This window comes from Ranitomeya variabilis, chromosome 5 (genome assembly GCF_051348905.1).
Source record: "Ranitomeya variabilis isolate aRanVar5 chromosome 5, aRanVar5.hap1, whole genome shotgun sequence".
In the NCBI taxonomy this organism is placed as follows: domain Eukaryota; kingdom Metazoa; phylum Chordata; class Amphibia; order Anura; family Dendrobatidae; genus Ranitomeya; species Ranitomeya variabilis.
The window spans coordinates 78,668,894-78,689,089 of record NC_135236.1 but is presented as its reverse complement, the minus strand read 5'-3'; the positions used below and the strand labels follow the sequence as shown (position 1 = coordinate 78,689,089).

Sequence of the window (20,196 nt, the reverse complement as noted above, 5' to 3'; positions counted from 1 at the left end):
TTTTTACTGTGAAGCAAACAACAATTAGGACAAAATAAGTGAAAACTTGAGTGTGCTTAACTATTCACCCCCCTATAGTCAGTACTTTGAGGAGCCCTTTTTGCGGCAATTGCAGCTGCAAGTTGCCTTGGATAAGTCTCTGAGCTGTCCACATCTTGCCTTTGGGATTTTTGCCCATTCCTCAGGGCAAAACTGCTTCAGCAATTTCAGGATAGATGGTTTCTTCTGGTGAACAGCAATCTTCAAGTCTGACCACATATTCTCAATTGGATTAAAGTCTGGACTTTGACTAGGCCGCTCCAAAACATTTACATGTTTCCCTTTAAACCACTCGAGTGTTGCTTTAGGGTCATTGTCTTGTTGGAAGGTGAACCTCCATCCAAGTCTCAAATCACTGACAGACTGAAACAGGTTTTGCTCAAGAATATTCCTGCATTTTGCAGCATCCATCTTCCCCTCAACCTGGCCATTTTCCCTGTCCCTGCTGCCAAAAAGTAGCCCCATTGTGGGGATGGTTTTCTTGGAGTGATGAGCTGTGTTGGTTTGGCGCCATACATAGCGTTTACCTTTGTGAGATCAGGATTTATATTTACATATCCTGTCTCCATTTTGGATATTCTGCATGCATCTCCTGCTTTCCAGAATAGAGTTGGAGTCTGTGTGCATATATGTGATCAGGAGTGTTAGGAATGTCTTCATCTAATGAACTTAGAAAAAACATAGGAAAGAAACAAAACTAAGAGTTAAATACAAACCTAAACTTTTCAGCTGGGTGTATGCTAATTATGCAAATTCTCTCTTCAGAGAGGGAGAGCTAGAACTCTAGTGCCACCTATTGGAAGGTAGCAATCCTAAAAGTCAGTGTTGACCCTTTAACGAGCCTTGTCACATGACTTGGGATAATAGCCAAACCAGAATCTCAATTTGCAGACACTGTGTTTCGGAGTACTGCCCCTCGTCAGTGCAAAGCGGAGATCTGGTTTGGCTGTGTGAGAGGCATCCGACCGATATCCAAGAAGTATCGTTTCTCCTTGCAGAGATCGACATGCTAAGCATGCCGAGATGAGCTGGGTGTAGACAGTATTACCTTTAGCCAATGATATATATATATGCTAATGCCAGCACATTTTTACAGATAAGCTGTCACGGGGTTACCGCAACAGAGAGGAGCCAGAAGACCGCATCGTCTGCTTGCTCCTACTTCTGCACTTAGAAGAAGCACTTCTGCTTTTTAATGGTGTTTATTTCTTTTGGCAGAACAGGGTGTATCGGTGTGGCTTTTCTGTTCACGTATTTTGATTTTGCAATTTAATTTGGATCAGGCACAACGTCTCAGGACGTCCCACATTATGTGGCGTTTAATTTTAGTCTCATCTGACCACAGCACTTTCCTCCATACATTTGGGGAATCTACCACAATGAGCCTTACAATTTTTGTGTGCAAGTAAAGGCTTTTTTCTGCCCATTCTTCCATAAAGGCCACCTCTATGGAGTGTACAGCTTATCCTGGTCTTATGGACAGATACTCCAGTATCAGCTTGGGAACTCTGCAGCTCCTTTAGGGTTGCCTTTGGTCTCTGTGCTGTCTCTCTGAATAGTGTCCTCCATGCCCGATCTGAGAGTTTTGGTGGGCAGCCCTCTCTTGGCAGGTTTGATGTACCTTGTTCTTTCCATTTGATGAGAATGGATTTAATGGGATATTTTTTTGTAACTCAACCTTGACTGGTGCTTCTTGCTTAATGGTGTTGCAGACTCTGCGGCCTTTCAGAAAGGATGTGTATAGATGGACAGACATGTGACACTTAGATTGTACATAGGTGGACTAAGCATTTGACTTATGAAGGCAATGGCTTGCACCAGAAATATTTAGGGGCTTCATTGCAAAAGGGGTGAATATATATGCACATGCCAATTTTTAGTGTCTTGCATTGAAATCTGCTGCAATGACCCGGGTACTGTGTTCACCAGACATCAACACAATTTGTATCCGCTCCTCACATGTTAACCTCTGCGTCATGTCAATGGCTGTAATCAAAGAGAAACTTCCTAGACCAGCCAAACTGAGCAATCATGAAAGAAGAGCCTTGAGGAGAGAGATAAAGAAGAACCCCAAGATCTCTGTGGCTGAGCTCCAGAGATGTAGCAAGGAGATGGGAGAAAGTTCCACAAAGTCAACTTTCACTGCAGCCCTCTACCTGTTGGGTCTTTATGGCAGAGTGGCCCAACGGAAGCCTATCCTCAGTGCAAAACATGAAAGCCTGCATAGAATTTGCTAAAAAACACATTAAGGACTCCCAGACTATGAGAAATATGATTCTCTAGTCTGATGAGACGAAGATAGACCTTTTTGGTGATAATTCTAAGCGGTATGTGTGGAAAAAACCAGGCACTGCTCATCACCTGTCCAATACAATTCCAACAGTGAAACATGGTGGTGGCAGCCTCATGCTATGGGGGTGTTTTTCTGCTGCAGGGACAGGACGATTGGTTGTCATTGAAGGAAACATGAATGCGGCCAAGTATAGGGATATCCTGGATGAAAACCTCTTCCAGAGTGCTCTGGACCTTAGACTTGGCCGAAAGTTCACATTCCAAAAAGACAATGACCCTAAGCACACAGCTAAAATAACAAAGGAGTGGCTTCAGAACAACTCTGTGACCATTCTTGACTGGCCCAGCCAGAGCGCTGACCTAAACCCAATTGAGCATCTCTGGAGAGACCTGATAATGGCGTCCACCAATGTTCACCATCCAACCTGACGGAACTGGAGAGGCTCTGCAAGGAAGAATGGCAGAGGATCCCCAAATCCGAAAAACTTGTTGCATCATTCCCAAGAAGACTCATGGCTGTACTAGCTCAAAAGGGGGCTTCTACTCAATACTGAGCAAAGGGGCTGAATAGTTATGACCATGTGATATCTCAGTTTTTCTTTTTTAATCAACTTGCAAAAATTACTACATTTCTGGGGGGTTTTCAGTCAAGATGGGGTGCAGAGTGTACATTAATGAGGAGAAAATGAACTTTTTTGAATTTACCAAATGGCTTCAATGAAACAAAGTGAAAAATTTAAAAGGGTATGAATACGTTCCGTATCCACTGTATATATGTGTGTGTGTGTGTGTGTGTGTGTGTGTGTGTGTGTGTGTGTGTATATATATATATATATATATATATGCACAAATGATCATGTTTGCTCAATAACAGTTTGCTTGATTATTATTGATATCACCTGTTATGCTGACATGCTGACCCCTAAATTAATATTGTGTGTCCACCATTGTATACAAGGACTGCTCTGCAGACGATAATGTACAGTTGATTATTCATACTGAATTCTGACCATTATTGCATGATGTAAAAAATAGTAAATTGTGTTTGTGGACTTATTACAGGAAGTTCATCTATAAATGTTAAAGAACTTATTTCTGTCAGCTCGCCAACCAATGGTGGGCATTGAGAACAGTAGAAAATGGACATCTGAGCAAAGTGGGTTTCTCTATAAAAAAAATTTTTTGTTGTACTGAGTATTCGCTCATTTTTGGTGACAGTTTTTGTTCAATATTTTATTTTATTGTTTGTAAGAAACAGTAATAGAAATGGCTGGTTAATGGCCATTTATTTATGAACTCTAGAGCATGATTTCTGCATTTACCGTCACTGGTTATTTGCATATGTTTCTTAAGAATCACTGGCTGAGGATCAGTTCTCTCTCCTTAAAGGGGTTGTATAAATATAACAGCGTGGCATGAAAAAAAAAGGTAAAAAATTGCTCATGGTGAGCTGCTACATAATGGCGTGGCTTTGTTCTGCACTTTTACCAACAAGCTACTCAGTCTGCATTCTCAACAGGTGGGAAGATGGTTAGGATCCTAAGAGGACAGAGATATATTATGAACATTTTGGTGGGCTATAGAAAACAGATTGCATTTATCAGCATAAGGGACCCATATTCTGAGATTTGTAATGGGGTCCTAAAGTGCACACCCCTGCTGCGAAAAATCTAGTTTCTAGATGTACAAAGTGAAACAGATATTCCTCCAGTAAGAATTACACCATACGAAGTTCTCTTGGATTTACATTATTGTATGGTTGAGCAAATGCTGCCACAAAATAGGCAGTTTTATTAGTTCGATAGTAGGTAATTGGTAAATAGTAGTGATTGGCGAGTATACTCGTTTCTCGGGTTTTCCAGCGCACGTTCGGGTGACCTCCGAGTATTTATGACTGCTCGGAGATTTAGTTTTCCTTGCCGCAGCTAAATGATTTACAGCTACTAGCCAGCTTGATTACATGTGGGGATTCCCTAGCAACCAGGCATCCCCCACATGTACTCAAGCTGGCTAGTAGCTGTAAATCATTCAGCTGTCGAGATGAAAACAAAATCTCCGAGCAGTCATAAATACTCGGAGGTCACCCGAGCGTGCCCTGGAAAACCCGAGCAACCAGTACACTCGCTCATCAATAGTAAATGGCTGAAGAAAAAGCCATGCAGCGTACATTGATAGTTCAGGCCGCCGACCTCCTATGACAATCACCACTACATAATGCAGCTAAAATCAATAATATGTAATCGGATACTACAGAACTAATGAGACACTCGTGCTGCATTAATAAGATGCCATAAAGTACTAATAAGATGTTACAGAGAAAATACATTATTCATGAGTTGGCTGGCTATGGCACAGTTTTGAGAACTCGAATGTTGTCCTAAGGCATATTTAGGGTCTGAGGAATATTAAAAGGATTTTATGGTAGCCAGGAGTAGAGCATTTTAACAAGATATTGTCAATGTGATTTTAGATGGCAATAAGTGGTATATTATTAACACGAAGCTCTCCTGACCCTCACATACACCTAAACATTTGAGTTAGCTGAGAGGTCATGTCTTTTTAAAGGGGAGATTTGGGAAAGCTGCTACCAGACAGCTCTGGCAATCAAAAGCAAACAAGGTTTTATATCTGCTCACCAATTAGGAAATTCCTACATGTTTAGAAAAAATAAAACAAAACTATTGGGCTCCTAATCATTATTAATCTATGCATTTTGAACCTCTATTGGGCTATTCATCATCATTTAGCGCAGAGGTAGGAAACCTCTGGCCCGCTGTCTACTTCTCTGTGGCCCCCAGGCAGATTCCCGGAGATTGCAGTGCTTGGGCCAGTGGCTACATTTTGCTGGTCCTGGGCCCTTTAATTGATCCTGAGACTGCGAGCACGCACACGCAGCATTCAGTACAGAATGCTGCAGTGCGTGCACTGAGGAAGCTGACGACATTGGAGTCAGCGCGCTCTGCGCTCCAGTCCCTCCAATTATAATGGCAGCAACCCCAGCTCGCTCTGTGATGTCTATATGACCCCAGCCCGCTCTGTGATGTCTATATGACCCCAGCCCGCTCTGTGCCCCCTGCCCATCCTATGATGTCTATATGCCCCCAGCCCATACTGTGATATCTGTATGCCCCCAGCTCTTTGTGTGATGTCTATGTCCCCAGTCCGTCTGGAGACATCTATATTCCTTCAGCCTGTGCTGTGACCTCTATATGATCCCTCCTGTGATGTTTGTCCCCAGTTTATCCTGTGATGTGTATATGCCCCCTGCATCTCCTGTGATGTGTATATGCCCCCAGTGTCTTTGGGATGTATATGCCCTTAGCCCCTTGTGTGATGTGTACATGTCCCCAGTCACTCCTGTGATATGTATATGCCCCCAGTGTCTTCTGGGATGTATATGCCCGTAGCCCCTCCTGTCTTATATATGCCCCCAGCCCCTCCTGTGATATGTATATGCCACCAGTGTCTTCTGGGATGTATATGCCCCCAGCCCCCTGTGTGATGTGTACATGTCCCCAGTCACTCCTGTGATATGTATATGCCACCAGTGTCTCCTGGGATGTATATGCCCGTAGCCCCTCCTGTCTTATATATGCCCCCAGCCCCTCCTGTGATATGTATATGCCACCAGTGTCTTCTGGGATGTATATGCCCCCAGCCCCCTGTGTGATGTGTACATGTCCCCAGTCACTCCTGTGATATGTATATGCCACCAGTGTCTCCTGGGATGTATATGCCCTTAGCCACTACTGTCTTATATATGCACCCAGCGTCTCCTGTGAAGTATATATTACCCCAGCGTCTCCTGTGTCTTAATGCTGTGAGTTCTTTTCAAAATTCATCACAAAGTGTTGACTCCAGACCAACACAAACCTGGAAAAGCAGTTGAGTAGTAACATCATCAATACCACCTAACACCACACATCTCACCAAAGAGAAGCAGCTCCAGACATCACATTAAGGGTGAGTTAATTAATTGTTTGACCAAATATAGCAGAATAAATTTCAAAGTGATAATTTTTTATAAATCTCCTAATTGCCCCGGCATTAAAAAGGTTCCCCACTCCTGATTTAGAGCACTATACGGAGTTGAAATGCTTAGACCCGGAGTCACACTACTATGTTGTGATGTATTTAATGTTTTAGGTATCATTACTGCGGATGCCGGATTATCATCTTTGAACAACTTTGGCAGTGGCTTATTTCCTGAATTGTTTTGCATTAAAATTCAAACTGCCTGACCTTTATGACAATACAGGTGATCTTTGGGAGACCCCAAATACACACTAGACTGTCGGACAATATATGGGGGCCTTAAGGTGGCCAAACTATTGATCAGATATCTCTTTGACTACCCCACACTCAATTAGGTGCTCTAGGAGACAGCTGCTGCCAGATTCCCTTAGCAAAAGGATTCATTGATTAACTTCCTTAGATCCCCCACAATACAATGTCAGGAGACAGCTGGGAGGGTCCCCATACACGTTACATTGTTGGCTGATCAAAACATAATTTAGCAGTTTCAGACAACTTTTATTTTGTCATGCTATGACCTTTGATTTAGGACTAGTGATGAGTGAGTATACGCGTTGCTTGGGGTTTTCCCAAGCACACTCGGGTGGTCTCCGAGTATTTGTTAGTGTTTGGAATTTTAGTTTTCATTGCAGCAGCTGAATGATTTACAGCTACTGGACAGCTTGATTACATGTAGGGATTCCCTAGCAACCAGGCAACCCCCACATGTACTCAGACTGGCTAGTAGCTGTGAATCATTCAGCTGCGGCGATGAAAACTAAATCTCCGAGCAGTCATAAATACTTGGAGACCACCCGAGCAAAGAGTTTACTCGCTAATCACTATGTAGCGTGGCTAAAGGGTGTCTAATCGACGGGAGATGTGTCGCATAGATGGCTTGCCGCTGTGATGTAACCATAGCTACCTATATGTCTGTCAGGACCTGTGGTGATGTCAGGCTACATGGCTAATCATGTGATGGGTTTCTGGGTGTGGTTAGCTCTATATAAGACAGGCTAATGCTTAACACAGAGGATATGTGTGGAGGTGCTAGCCTCCAGAGTGTGTTAAAGTTCCAGGTCTGCGCCTGAAAGACTGGACACTTTGTTTTTCCTTTTCCTGAACTAAAGGCTATTTGTTTGCTATTATTTTGCCACGTGGTTTATGATGTAATAAACCTATGAACTTTTAAAGGAACGTGCCTCCTGAAGTGTCAGCCATCGCACCTGAGTGAGTGAAATCCCTACAATTGGTGGAGAATGTGGGCAGCGTTCCCAGCGGAGACGAAAAGTCTGTTATTGAATGTCCTGGGTCAAGTCTGTTGTAAGCCAGCCGGGGAAAATGGAGGAACTGCTGAAACACTTGGTCCAGTTGCAGTCACAGCAGGAGCAACGGCAGCAAGAGACCAACAGGCTGTTGATGCAGCAGATACAACAGAGCCAGCAGCAGATACAACAGAGCCAGCAGGAGCAACGGCAGAGCCAGCAGGAACAACGGCAGCAGATGCAGCTTCTGGCAACTGCCATCCAGGGCAAGATGAGTGCCCCAACCCCAGGTTTGGCTGATGACACCCACGTCCGGAAGACGGTAAGACGCGCATTGCAGAAAATGACCCCCGGGGATGATGTTGAGGCCTTCCTGACGGTGTTTGAGAGGGTCGCTGAGAGGGAAAAACTCCCGCCAGAGCAGTGGGCAGAGGTACTGGTGCCATACCTGACGGGAGAACCCCAGAAGGCGTACTATGATTTGACCTTGCAGGATGCCAAAGAGTATCACAAATTGAAAGCCGAGGTTCTAGCACGTTTGGGGGTGACACTGACTGTTAGGGCACAGCGAGTTCACTCCTGGGCTTATCACCGGGACAAACCGCCTCGCTCCCAAATGTTTGACCTGTTGCACCTGGTCCAGAAATGGCTGCAGCCAGAGTCCTCTACGCCTGCACAGATGGTAGAACGAGTGATGATGGATCAGTTTGTGCATTCCCTCCCGAGGTCCATACAGACTTGGGTTGCCCAGGGTGATCCCCAGAATGCCGACAAACTGATCGGACTGGTCGAGAGATACCAAGGGTTGGAAGGCTCCTCCGGGAGACAACCCATGCCGTACTGGGGGTCCCAGAAGGGAGCGGAGTCCCAAAAAGGGGTGGTGCGTCCAAGGTCACAAAGGGCGGGGGAGGTGGTGCCCAAGGTCCCTACGGTTGATATTATTTGTTGGAGGTGCCACGGGCCAGGACATATAGCTGCCCGTTGTTCCCAGACCACTGAGCAGATGGACTGCAGCATGGGACGCCGTTGTTCATACTATGCGTATCCAGCCTGCAGTGTGAACTCTCCGCCCAACGAGGGACCTCAAGCGTGTCCCGTAAAGGTGAACGGTCAAGCAGTAACGGCACTGTTAGACTCGGGGAGCCTAGTGACCCTGGTGAGGGCCACTTTTCCTCTCCACCTGCTCCCGGGAAAGAAGGTCGGAGTGCGGTGCTTCCATGGTGATGCAAAGGACTACCCTGTGGCCAGGGTGGACATTGAAACGGCATGTGGCACTGAGTCCCACATAGTCGGCGTCGTGCAGGACTTGTTGCACCCTATAATTATTGGCCGGGATTTCTGTTTGTTTTGGGATTTGTGGGGAAAAGGTTCTGAGCTCCCTAGCAAGAGTATGGAACCAGTGAACCCTGGAAGGGTGTCACCACACCCAGAGACAGACGGGTTTCCTTTTTGTGTGCTGGTTGGGGATGAGGAGGAAGTGTCCCCTGCATCTGACACTATGGAGTTAGAGGTAACCAGTGAAAACTCTGAGGGAAGCCTTTAATAATGTCACAGTTATTGACGGGGTGGTACAGGAGCTGGGGGCAGACACAAGGTTTCCCCATTTTCTGATGAGTGGGGAGTTGTTGTACCGGGTCACGGAAATGAGGGAGGAGTTGGTAGAGCAGTTGGTAGTGCCAGGTCCATATAGACGGAAGGTGTTGGATATGGCCCATTCACACATCTTGGGTGGACACCTAGGGGTGGAAAAAACGCAGGAACGGGTGGTGCAGAGATTCTATTGGCCTGGGTGTCACCGAGAAATAGTGAACTATTGCAGGTCCTGCCCTACATGTCAGCTAACTGCTCCCACTCCTCATTTCCGGAACCCCCTTGTGCCACTGCCCATTATTGAGGTACCGTTCGAGAGAATTGCCATGGACTTGGTTGGTCCCTTAGTTAAATCAGCCCAGGGCCATCAGTATATATTAGTCATCCTGGACTATGCCACACGCTATCCTGAGGCAATTCCCTTGAGAAACTCTTCCTCGAAGAGTATAGCCCGCGAGTTGGTCCATGTCTTTTCCCTGACAGGTCTGCCGAAGGAGATCCTGACTGACCAGGGGACACCTTTCATGAGCAAGGTGATGAGGGAGTTATGCAAAGCCCTGAAAATCTCCCAGTTGAGGACCTCGGTGTACCATCCCCAGTCAGATGGTCTTGTTGAGAGATTCAACAAGACACTGAAGAGCATGCTGAGAAAAGCTATAGAGAAAGATGGTAGAAACTGGGATTGTCTCTTACCCTATCTGATGTTTTCCATTCGTGAAGTTCCACAGGCCTCCACAGGGTTCTCACCATTTGAGCTTCTATATGGCCGACATCCGCGAGGACTCCTGGATGTAGCCAAGGAAACCTGGGAAGCCGAAGCCACGCCCCACAGAAGCGTCATTGAGCATGTGGCCCTGATGCAGCAGAGGATTGCAAAGGTGATGCCTATCGTGAAAGAACACCTCCTCCAGGCACAAGAAGCTCAGGCCAGAATCTACAACCGGTCTGCAAGAGTGAGGCAGTTCAATCCGGGAGACCGAGTTCTTCTGTTAGTTCCGACGGTGGAAAGCAAGTTCTTTGCCAAATGGCAAGGGCCATATGAGGTTGTCGAGAAATTTGGTGAAGTAAATTATAAAATTCACCAACCAGGAAGACGGAAACCATTCCAAGTATACCATGTCAACCTCATCAAGCCGTGGCAAGATAGAGAGCCGACAGTAACTCCATCGTTGTTAAGCAACCCAGAAGGTGAGGTTGGAGCGGTTACTATAGCGGAGATGCTATCGAAGACCCAGAAACAACAGTGCCGGGAGTTACTCCAGAAAAACAGGGACCTGTTTTCAGAGTTGCCAGGACACACGAAGGTCATAGCGCACGAGGTCCTAACAGAGCCACATGTGCGGGTGAACGTGAAGCCCTATCGTATTCCTGAGGCTCGTTGAGAAGTTATCTCCAAGGAAGTGGAGCGTATGTTGAAGCTTGGAGTCATTGAGGAATCCAAGAGCGGTTGGTCGAGCCCAATTGTCCTGGTCCCAAAACCTGATGGAGAGTGGAGGTTTTGCAACGACTATCGGAAGTTGAATGAGGTCTCCAAGTTTGACGCTTATCCCATGCCCCGCGTTGATGAGCTCATCGAAAGGCTTGGACCTGCCAGGTACATAACCACCTTGGATTTGACGAAGGGGTATTGGCAGATCCCCATGGCACAGGAAGCCAAGGAGAAGACGGCGTTTTCTACACCAGATGGATGTTTCCAGTATGTCCGGATGCCGTTTGGCCTACAGGGAGCTCTGGCGACCTTCCAGAGGGCTATGGATAGAATCCTTGCACCCCATAAGGCATACGCTGCTGCGTACCTGGATGATATCGTCATCTTTAGCCCGGACTGGGAGAGTCATCTGGAAAAGGTCCAAGCGGTGTTTGATGCTATAAGAGAGGCCGGATTTACAATAAACCCGAAGAAGTGTGCCTTGGGTAAAGAAGAAGCTAAATACCTTGGATACATAGTGGGTCGTGGAGAAATAAAACCCCAAATCAGTAAAGTGGAGGCAATTCAAACATGGCCAAAACCAGTTTCCAAGAAGCAAGTTAAAGCCTTCCTGGGAATCGTGGGATATTACAGGAGGTTCATCCCAAACTTCGCCACGATGGCTGCGCCTCTGACTGACCTGCTAAAAGGGACAAAATCAGTAATGGTTAAGTGGTCCGAAGAAACAGAGTCAGCCTTCCAAGGAATGAAAGAGGCTTTGTGTAAGCAACCCATTCTGATGGCCCCAAACTTCAAAAAAGAGTTTATTCTTCAGACAGATGCCTCAGATGTCGGGGTGGGAGCAGTCCTTTCCCAAGAGCTACATGGGGAGGAGCATCCTGTCCTCTATCTGAGTAGGAAGTTGTCCTCGTCTAAAAAGAACTACTCAGTCGTTGAGAAGGAGTGCTTGGCCATAAAATGGGCGGTGGACACATTACGGTACTATCTGCTGGGACGTAAATTTAGATTGATATCCGACCATGCCCCACTTAGGTGGATGAGGGAAACGAAGGGTAGAAATGCTAGGGTCACCCGTTGGTTCTTAGCCCTGCAGGACTTCTGTTTCCATGTGGAACATAGGGCCGGAAAGCTACACGGTAATGCTGATGCCCTGTCAAGAATCCCTTGTCTAGTGGGGGAAAGTGCCAAGCCCCACGGCTTTAGGCAGAGGGGGAGGTATGTAGCGTGGCTAAAGGGTGTCTAATCGACGGGAGATATGTGTCGCATAGATGGCTTGCCGCTGTGATGTAACCATAGCTACCTATATGTCTGTCAGGACCTGTGGTGATGTCAGGCCACATGGCTAATCATGTGATGGGTTACTGGGTGTGGTTAGCTCTATATAAGACAGGCTAATGCTTAACACAGAGGATATGTGTGGAGGTGCTAGCCTCCAGAGTGTGTTAAAGTTCCAGGTCTGCGCCTGAAAGACTGGACACTTTGTTTTTCCTTTTCCTGAACTAAAGGCTATTTGTTTGCTGTTATTTTGCCACGTGGTTTATGATGTAATAAACCTATGAACTTTTAAAGGAACGTGCCTCCTGAAGTGTCAGCCATCGCACCTGAGTGAGTGAAATCCCTACAACTATTTAGGACCTTATCTTACTTTATAGGTTAACACCAGACTGTCAGTACTGTACTCAATGGAGTTTATTCTATACTAATGCTCATTTGGCACTTTATCCCATTTTCTATGCAGTTATGTAAATTGATTAACTGTACAAAACATTCTTTAAACGGGATGTGCTACCTAAAATATGCAAACTGTATGGGAATGAACTATCATATTGGCAATTATTTTGTACTTATATCTAGCAACCAGGCAACCCCCACATGTACTTATGCTGGCTAAAAGATGTAAATCATTCAGCTGCGGCAAGAAAAACGAAATCTCCGAGCACTAAAAAATACTCGGAGGACCCCCGAGCATTCTCGAGTATTGACTATATTCGATCATCACTATTAGTTAAGCAGTTTGAAGATGAAGTAATTTCTAAGAGGGCTAAAGTTAAAGATCACAAATTTCCTTTGTATTTTAGGCAAAAAATATATAGTCATTTTTTACGTTTTAAAAATTTCAAAAAAAAAAAATGGGCCAAATCAAAAATGGGCCGACATTTTTTCTGGATCTTAACATGGATCCCATCGAGGCCTTGGCAAACCAGATGCAGAGTTTGTCTCAAGCTGACAGACGTGCGATTTAGGGTTTTGCTACAACAGCAGAAAATCGGTCTGGCAGTCAGCCATGAGGAACCTGAACCCAAAGTGCCCCTCCAAGATAGGTTTACGGGAAGGGGGGGAATGTGATAAGTTTGGTTTTTTTCTGTCGATCACTCAAGCTCTATTTTAAAGGTACCGTCACACTAGGCGATATCGCCAGCGATCCGTGACGTTGCAGCGACCTGGATAGCGATATCGCTGTATTTGACACGCAGCAGCGATCTGGATCCCGCTGTGAAATTGCTGGTCGCTGCTAGAAGGTCTGCACTTTATTTGGTCGCTAGGTCGCCGTGTATCGCCGTGTTTGACAGCAAAAGCAAAGATACCAGCGATATTTTACACTGGTAACCAGGGTAAACATCGGGTTACTAAGCGCAGGGCCGCGCTTAGTAACCCGATGTTTACCCTGGTTACCAGCGTAAAAGTTAAAAAAACAAACAGCACATACTCACCAGCGCGTCCCCCAGCCTCTGCTTCCTGACACTGACTGAGCGCCGGCCCTAAACTGAAAGTGAAAGCACAGCGGTGACGTCACCGCTGTGCTGTTAGGGCCGGAGCTCAGTCAGTGTCAGGAAGCAGAGGCTGGGGGACGCGCTGGTGAGTATGTGCTGTTTGTTTTTTTAACTTTTACGCTGGTAACCAGGGTAAACATCGGGTTACTAAGCGCGGCCCTGCGCTTAGCAACCCGATGCTTACCCTGGTTACCCGGGGACCTCGGCATCGTTGGTCGCTGGAGAGCGGTCTGTGTGACAGCTCTCCAGCGACCAAACAGCGACGCTGCAGCGATCGGCATCGCTGTCGCTATCGCTGCAGCGTCGCTTAATGTGACGGTACCTTAAGCTTCTACCACGATCATCTGGGAGTGAAGAAAAACTGGTAGAGATTGTTATCTCCCTCTTGCAGGGAGACCCTCAATCCTGGGTCTTTTTTACTCCCATCTGGCTCACAGTCACTGCGGTCAGTTGATTGGTTTGTTGGGGCTCCAGTCCTCATTTACAATGTTCCTGACCATGTTTCCGTTGCTGAGTCTAAGCTACATAAGCTCCAGCAGGGAGGCTGGCTGAGGAGTTTTGCTCAGAATTCCGTAGATGGGCTACTGACAACAGATGGAACCACCCCGCCTTGAAAAGCCATTCTTGTCAGGGTCTGTCTAACAAGTGAAAAGACACACTGATGCTCTACGAAACTCCTAAGTAGCTTGAGGCCGCTATGGCTTTTGCCATACATATTGATAGATGCCTCAGGGAAAGACCTGTGATGACTCTGCCCTCAGTTGTACTTCCAAGAGGTCTCTTGTGTGCCCTGATGAATCAATGAAGTTAGGGTGGGCCTCTCAGTATGGTTATCTTGCGGTTTGCTGCAAGACAGGGTTATGTTTCTTCTGTGGTCAAGAGGGTCCTTTTATTGGGGTCCTTCTGTTTCTAAGAACAAAAAAAGTCAGAAAACTTCTGACCCCAGGTTGTGTGGGGGATTACAACCTGGGCATATATTTATCCTCCACATGCACATTTCAGTTTATCTTACCTGCAGAGGTGGTTTTTGGTACAAAAATTGAGATTATATCTTTCCTCTTGGATAGTGGGGCGGAAGCCAGTATAGTGGATGCTCGGTTCGCCCAGATGCATAGGCTCTCCTGTAGCATGCTGGCGAAGTCCATCCTCATATTTGCGATTGATTTCTGAACCTCTCGGTCAGGGGAGTTTCACTCAAGTAGTGCATAATGTATACTTGCACATAGGTGCTCTCCAGAAGGAGCTCCTTTCTTGCTATGCCTTAGAAAGTCTCCCTACACCTTGGTAATGCATAATCCTGTGGTTGAATGGCAGACCAGGGAAATTGTTAGGTGGAGTGATTTCTGTAAGAATAATTGCCTGAATACTATTGTCTCTTACGTTTCCACTAAAACTGTACCCTCTTTTCTGTATGATTTTGTGGGTGTATTCTTGGAAAATTGGAGCCAAGAACTACCTCCCCATCGTGCATATGATTGCCCCGTTAACTTACTCCCATGAGCAAAACTGCCCAAGACCAGATTATATAACCTTTCTGATTCTGAAAGGCAGGCAATGAAAGTCTGCTTCCCGCACTGACTGTGAGCGCCGGCCGGCCGTAAAGCACAGCACAGCGGTGACGTCACCGCTGTGCTCTGCTTTTACTTTACGGCCGGCGCTCACAGTCAGTGCGGGAAGCAGACGGCCAGGGACCTGACGGACATCAGAAGGTGAGTATGTACTGTTTTTTTTTTTACATTTACAATGGTAACCAGGGTAAACATCGGGTTACTAAGCGCAGCCCTGCGCTTAGTAACCCGATGTTTACCCTGGTTACCCGGGGACTTCGGCATCGTTGGTCGCTGGAGAGCTGTCTGTGTGACAGCTCTCCAGCGACCACACAGCAACGCTGCAGCGATCGGCATCGTTGTCGATATCGCTGCAGCGTCGCTTAATGTGACGGTACCTTAAGGGACACATTAAACCCTCCTCTTCTCCTGTGGTAGCAGGGTTTTTCTTAGTTAAGAAGAAAGAGGGGGGACGTCTGGGTCCTGGTTTAGATTTCTAGTTGAATCGAATTATCATCCGAGACCCTTATCCTCTCCCAGTCATTCCTGATTTATTTAAATCAGATTGTTGGTGCTAAATTGTTCTCCAAGTTGGATCTCAGGGGGGCCTACAATCTGATTAGAATCAGAGAGGGTGATAAGTGGAAAATGGCCTTTAACACTCCTGAAGGGCATTATGAAAACCTTGTCATGCCTAATAGCATGACTAATGCTCCTGCTGTTTTTCAGCATTTTTTCAATGACATTTGTCATCATCTGGTGGGCAGATATGTGTCTTACCTTGATGATATTTTGGTCTACTCGCCAGATCTCAAGACACATGAGGTACACATCAGGCAGGTGTTACAGATACTAAGGGATAATAAACTATGCTAAACTGGAAAAATGTGTATTCGCTGTCAATTTTTGGGCTTCCTGGTGTCCTCTGCGGGTTTCCGGATGGACCCAGACAGGGTCCGGAAATTTCTGGAATGGGATCTCCTGGAAAATCTGAAACCTTACAACACTTCCTGGGGTTTGCCAAATACTACAGGAAGTTTATTCTGAACTTTTTATCAATTATGAAACTTCTCACTAATAGGACAAGGAAAATATGGACTTCTCAAGGTGGTCCGACCTTGCTCGAAGGGCATTTTCTTCAAGGAAGAGACACATTGCCACTGCTCATGTACTCGCACATCCCAATGTCTACCAACCATTTATTAAAGGGAACCTGTCACCTGAATTTGGCGGGACCAGTTTTGGGTCATATGGGCGGGGTTTTTGAGGGTTTGATTCACCCTTTCCTTACCCGCTGGCTGCATGCTGGCCGCAATATTGGATTGAAGTTAATTCTCTGTCCTCCGGAGTACACGCCAGCGCAAGGCAAAACTGGTCCCGCCAAATTCAGGTGACAGGTTCCCTTTAAGTTGATGCGTCTGAGGTGAGGGTCGGGACTATGTTATCTTAAGGGCCGTCTCCTAGTAAGTGGCATCCATGTGCTTTTTTCTTAAAAACAATTATCGCCTGCCGAAAAGAACTATGATATTGGCAGTAGAGCACTTTTGCACATCAAGTTGACTTTTGAGGAGTGGCTCTACCTCGAATGGGATTTTTCTGCTGCCAATTGTATTAAAATTAAACGTCTTTCGGAAAATTAGCATGCAAGACTTTATACAGTTAGATATTATAAGCATAATAGCATTTGATTATATATAATGGGGGTTATTACAACATTGAGGAGCTATTTTGCTATAATAGGCCATCATTCAGGGGCTGGCACAGTTTAATCAACTGATAAGAGGTTGAGAAGATGTTCTGTGTTTGGGCTCTGTAATATTACAGTAAGGAGACAAAGGGAGCTGATTAATTGTATAGAGTATGGGTTAATGGGCATTAATTGAAAACCCTGCACATTGCTGCTATGAGCCTTGTAAAGTTTAAATGAGAAAAAGAAGCAGTTGCACCAAGTTCTATTACTGGGCTCTGGTGTAGCCGTACCAACGGCCCCCAACCCTCAAGATTACCAAAGGTAGACTTAGACTCTGCTTATAGAGATCGCCCTAGTAATCTGTAATAGATCACTTAGGGCGCAAAGACTGCCATAGCTATGGTCAGTGCAAATCCTGTTTACGCTGGAGAATGCACCACTGAGAACATTGATCTTTTGCGCTGCACAAAGCATCAGTTCACTCAATGAGCGTTTTGCTTGTTCATCGTGTGATTTGTAGTCTCTTTGCACTGAAAGATTATTGTGAACCGAGCGTTTGCCCATTCACCATTGTCGTTAAGTGTAAATACAGCTTAAAATAGTAGATGAATGCCAGACTATGCTGCCAATTTCCGCAGAATCAGCTGACCATTTTAATGTGTATGGTGGTACTGACCTTTGCAAAAGTCACATGTCAAATTTTGGCAAGTCATCACTTTTTCCTTTAGGGTAAGTTCACACTAGGCATTTTTTCTGCGTTTTTTGTTGGCAGGAAACTGCAGAAAAACATGTTTTCCTTGGTTTTTCTGGCGGTTTTTTTTGTGTTTTTTGCGGCAGTTTTCTCATGCTAGATTTGTCTCTTGTGCATGCTGATAACGTTTAGTGTAAAAAAGATGTCCTTTTCCTTACAATCAGGTTATGGCACAAAGAATGCAGCAAAATATATCTGTTTTTGGTGCGTTTTTCACCATTTTTTCACCACAAATTCAAGTCAATGGGTGAAAAACCCTGGTTGTATGTGCAGAACCTGTTCAGCAGTTAGCAGCGCTGCCGGCTACGCAGGTGAATCCACATGTGTTCACTGAACCGTCCGGAATGACAGCGTCCAATACATTGTATGGGTAAAATTTATCTAGCGGAGACTCGCATTTCTGCAAGATAAATAGATATGCTGCGGTCTGGAAAGACATGCCTCATGTCAGCCTCCGCGAGTGAGGCGCGGGCATCTGTACACTAATAGTGGGCATGGGATTTCTTGAAATCTCATCCACTAAGCTGTAACATCTGCAGGCTGTGGGTTGGACACTGCGCAAGTACGCAGTGTCCAACCCACAGCATTTATTGACCGTGTGCACGTACCGTGAAAGAAGTGACATGCTTTATGTTCAAAAAATAATGCAAAGCTCAAAATACTGATGAAAAAAACTGTGTGCATGAAATTTCTGAAATCTCATAGGCTTTGCTGGTAGTGTAATAATCAGCTGAAAATTAGCATACTAAAAGCATTAAAAAACAGCAGCAAAAACGCCCAGTGTGAACTTAGCATTAAATGGAATCTGTCAGCTCATTCTACCACCTAAAACTGATTACATCTGTGCAAGTTATAAGAATACAAGTGAATCCTAGAAGTGAAGTTCAAATGAGGCTGGAGTTTCTTTGGATGGGACAGATTGCTTCCATTCTCAGGTCCCTAGTAGTGATGAGCGAGTGTACTCGTTGCTCAGGTTTTCCAGAGCACGCTCAGGTGGCCTCCGAGTATTTGTTAGTGCTCGGAGATTTAGTTTTCATTGCGGCAGCTGAATGATTTACAGCTATTAGCCAGGCTGAGTACATGTGGGGGTTGCCTGGTTGCTAGGGAATCTCCACGTGTACTCAGGCTGGCTAGTAGCTGTAAATTATCCAGCTGCAGCAAGGAAAACTAAATCTCCTAGCAGTCATACATACTCGGAGGTCACTCGAGCGTGCTCTGGAAAACCCGAGCAACGAGTACACTCGCTCATCACTAGGCCCTATTCTATCTCTGCCTAAGGCCAGGTTCAGGTGGTCATATTTTCGGTCAGTGAGCTGTCCATGTGCTCCATGGACAGCACACTTCTACAATAATAACCAGTATTCCTGTGCAGACCAATGATTTTTCACATGGACCAATGGCCTACATGAAAAAATATTGTATCCTCCACTATTCTTGATGTCAACAACCGGCAGCGCCTGTGTTTGTCCTCTGCAGTTGAGAACATGGAGCCAGTCACGTCTGCAGTTTGCAGATGCATCTGGCCTGAGCTTTAGTATGGTTGTCTGAACCCAGCCTAAATCTGCTCTCTATTATCAGGTAAGTGACCTGCTGCAGCAATGCTGTCAATCACCAGTGGAAGGCAGAGTTAGACTGAGAATGGAGCTCTCACTTCCTGTTAATTACCGAACTGTACAAAGGCGTTGACAAAGGCGTCAGCACTGATTGGGTGCTGGGCTCACATGTCATAACAACCGCACGTGAGCCCCAGGACTGCGTGTGCTGACACCGTTGGAACGGCGACGACACGTTACATGAGTGTAAGCTTTATTTCATTTGATCAGGTCCAAACATTTAGATCAAGAGGGGTTGTCCTAATTTTGGACAAGCCCTTTAAGGGAGTTTAGCTGCAGCTAGAGGTTAGCAGCTAATTACACCTTTCTCCTATTGAGAACACATTGACCGAAGGGTCAAGTTTATGGGAGGACCTGAAGGAATAAATGTCTGTCAGACAAGTGTTTTACCTAACTAGTTTTACCAACTAGCTACAATATATGGCCAGTCTAAGGATAACACTTTAATGTACTAATTAAAGGGAACCTGTCACCCCCAAAATCGATGGTGAGGTAAGCCCACCGTCATCAGGGGCTTATCTACAGCATTCTGTAATGCTGTAGATAAGCCCCTGATGTTACCTAGAAGAGGAGAAAAAGAGGTTAGATTATACTCACCCAGGGGCGGTCCTGCTGCGGTCTGGTCCGATGGGTGTCTCAGGTCCGGTCCGGAGCCTCCCATCTTCATTCCATGACGTCCTCTTCTGGTCTTCATGCTGCGGCGCAGGCGTACTTTGCCCTGTTGAGGGCAGAGCAAAGTACTGCAGGGCGCAGGGACAGGTCAAAGAGGCCCGGCGCCTGCGCACTGCAGTACTTTGCTCTGCCCACAACAGGGCAGACAAAGTACGCCTGCACCGCAGCTGTGGCGTGAAGACCAGAAGAGGACGTCATGGAATGAAGATGTAAGGGACCGGACCTGAGACACCCATCGGACCGGACCGCAGCGGGACCGCCCCTGGGTGAGTATAATCTAACCTCTTTTTCTCCTCTTTTAGGTAACATCGGGGGCTTATCTACAGCATTACTGAATGCTGTAGATAAGCCCCTGATGACAGTGAGCTTACCTCACCATCGATTTTGGGGGTGACAGGTTCCCTTTAAATGTGTTGCATGTAGCCCCTTCAACTAAAAAAAATGAAAATTCTGGCATGGATTTTAAGAACAGTTTTAGACTAATTTGAGAGTGCTGAATTCAAATCTGATCTTATAATTTCTG

General features: G+C 45.9%; 1 protein-coding gene across 3 annotated transcripts in view; it reads right to left on the bottom strand.

Moving 5' to 3' along the window:
* The window catches only part of PRR36 (proline rich 36), an 80,191-nt gene that overhangs the window by 24,855 nt on the left and 35,140 nt on the right, over positions 1 to 20,196 (bottom strand). The window lies entirely within an intron of this gene.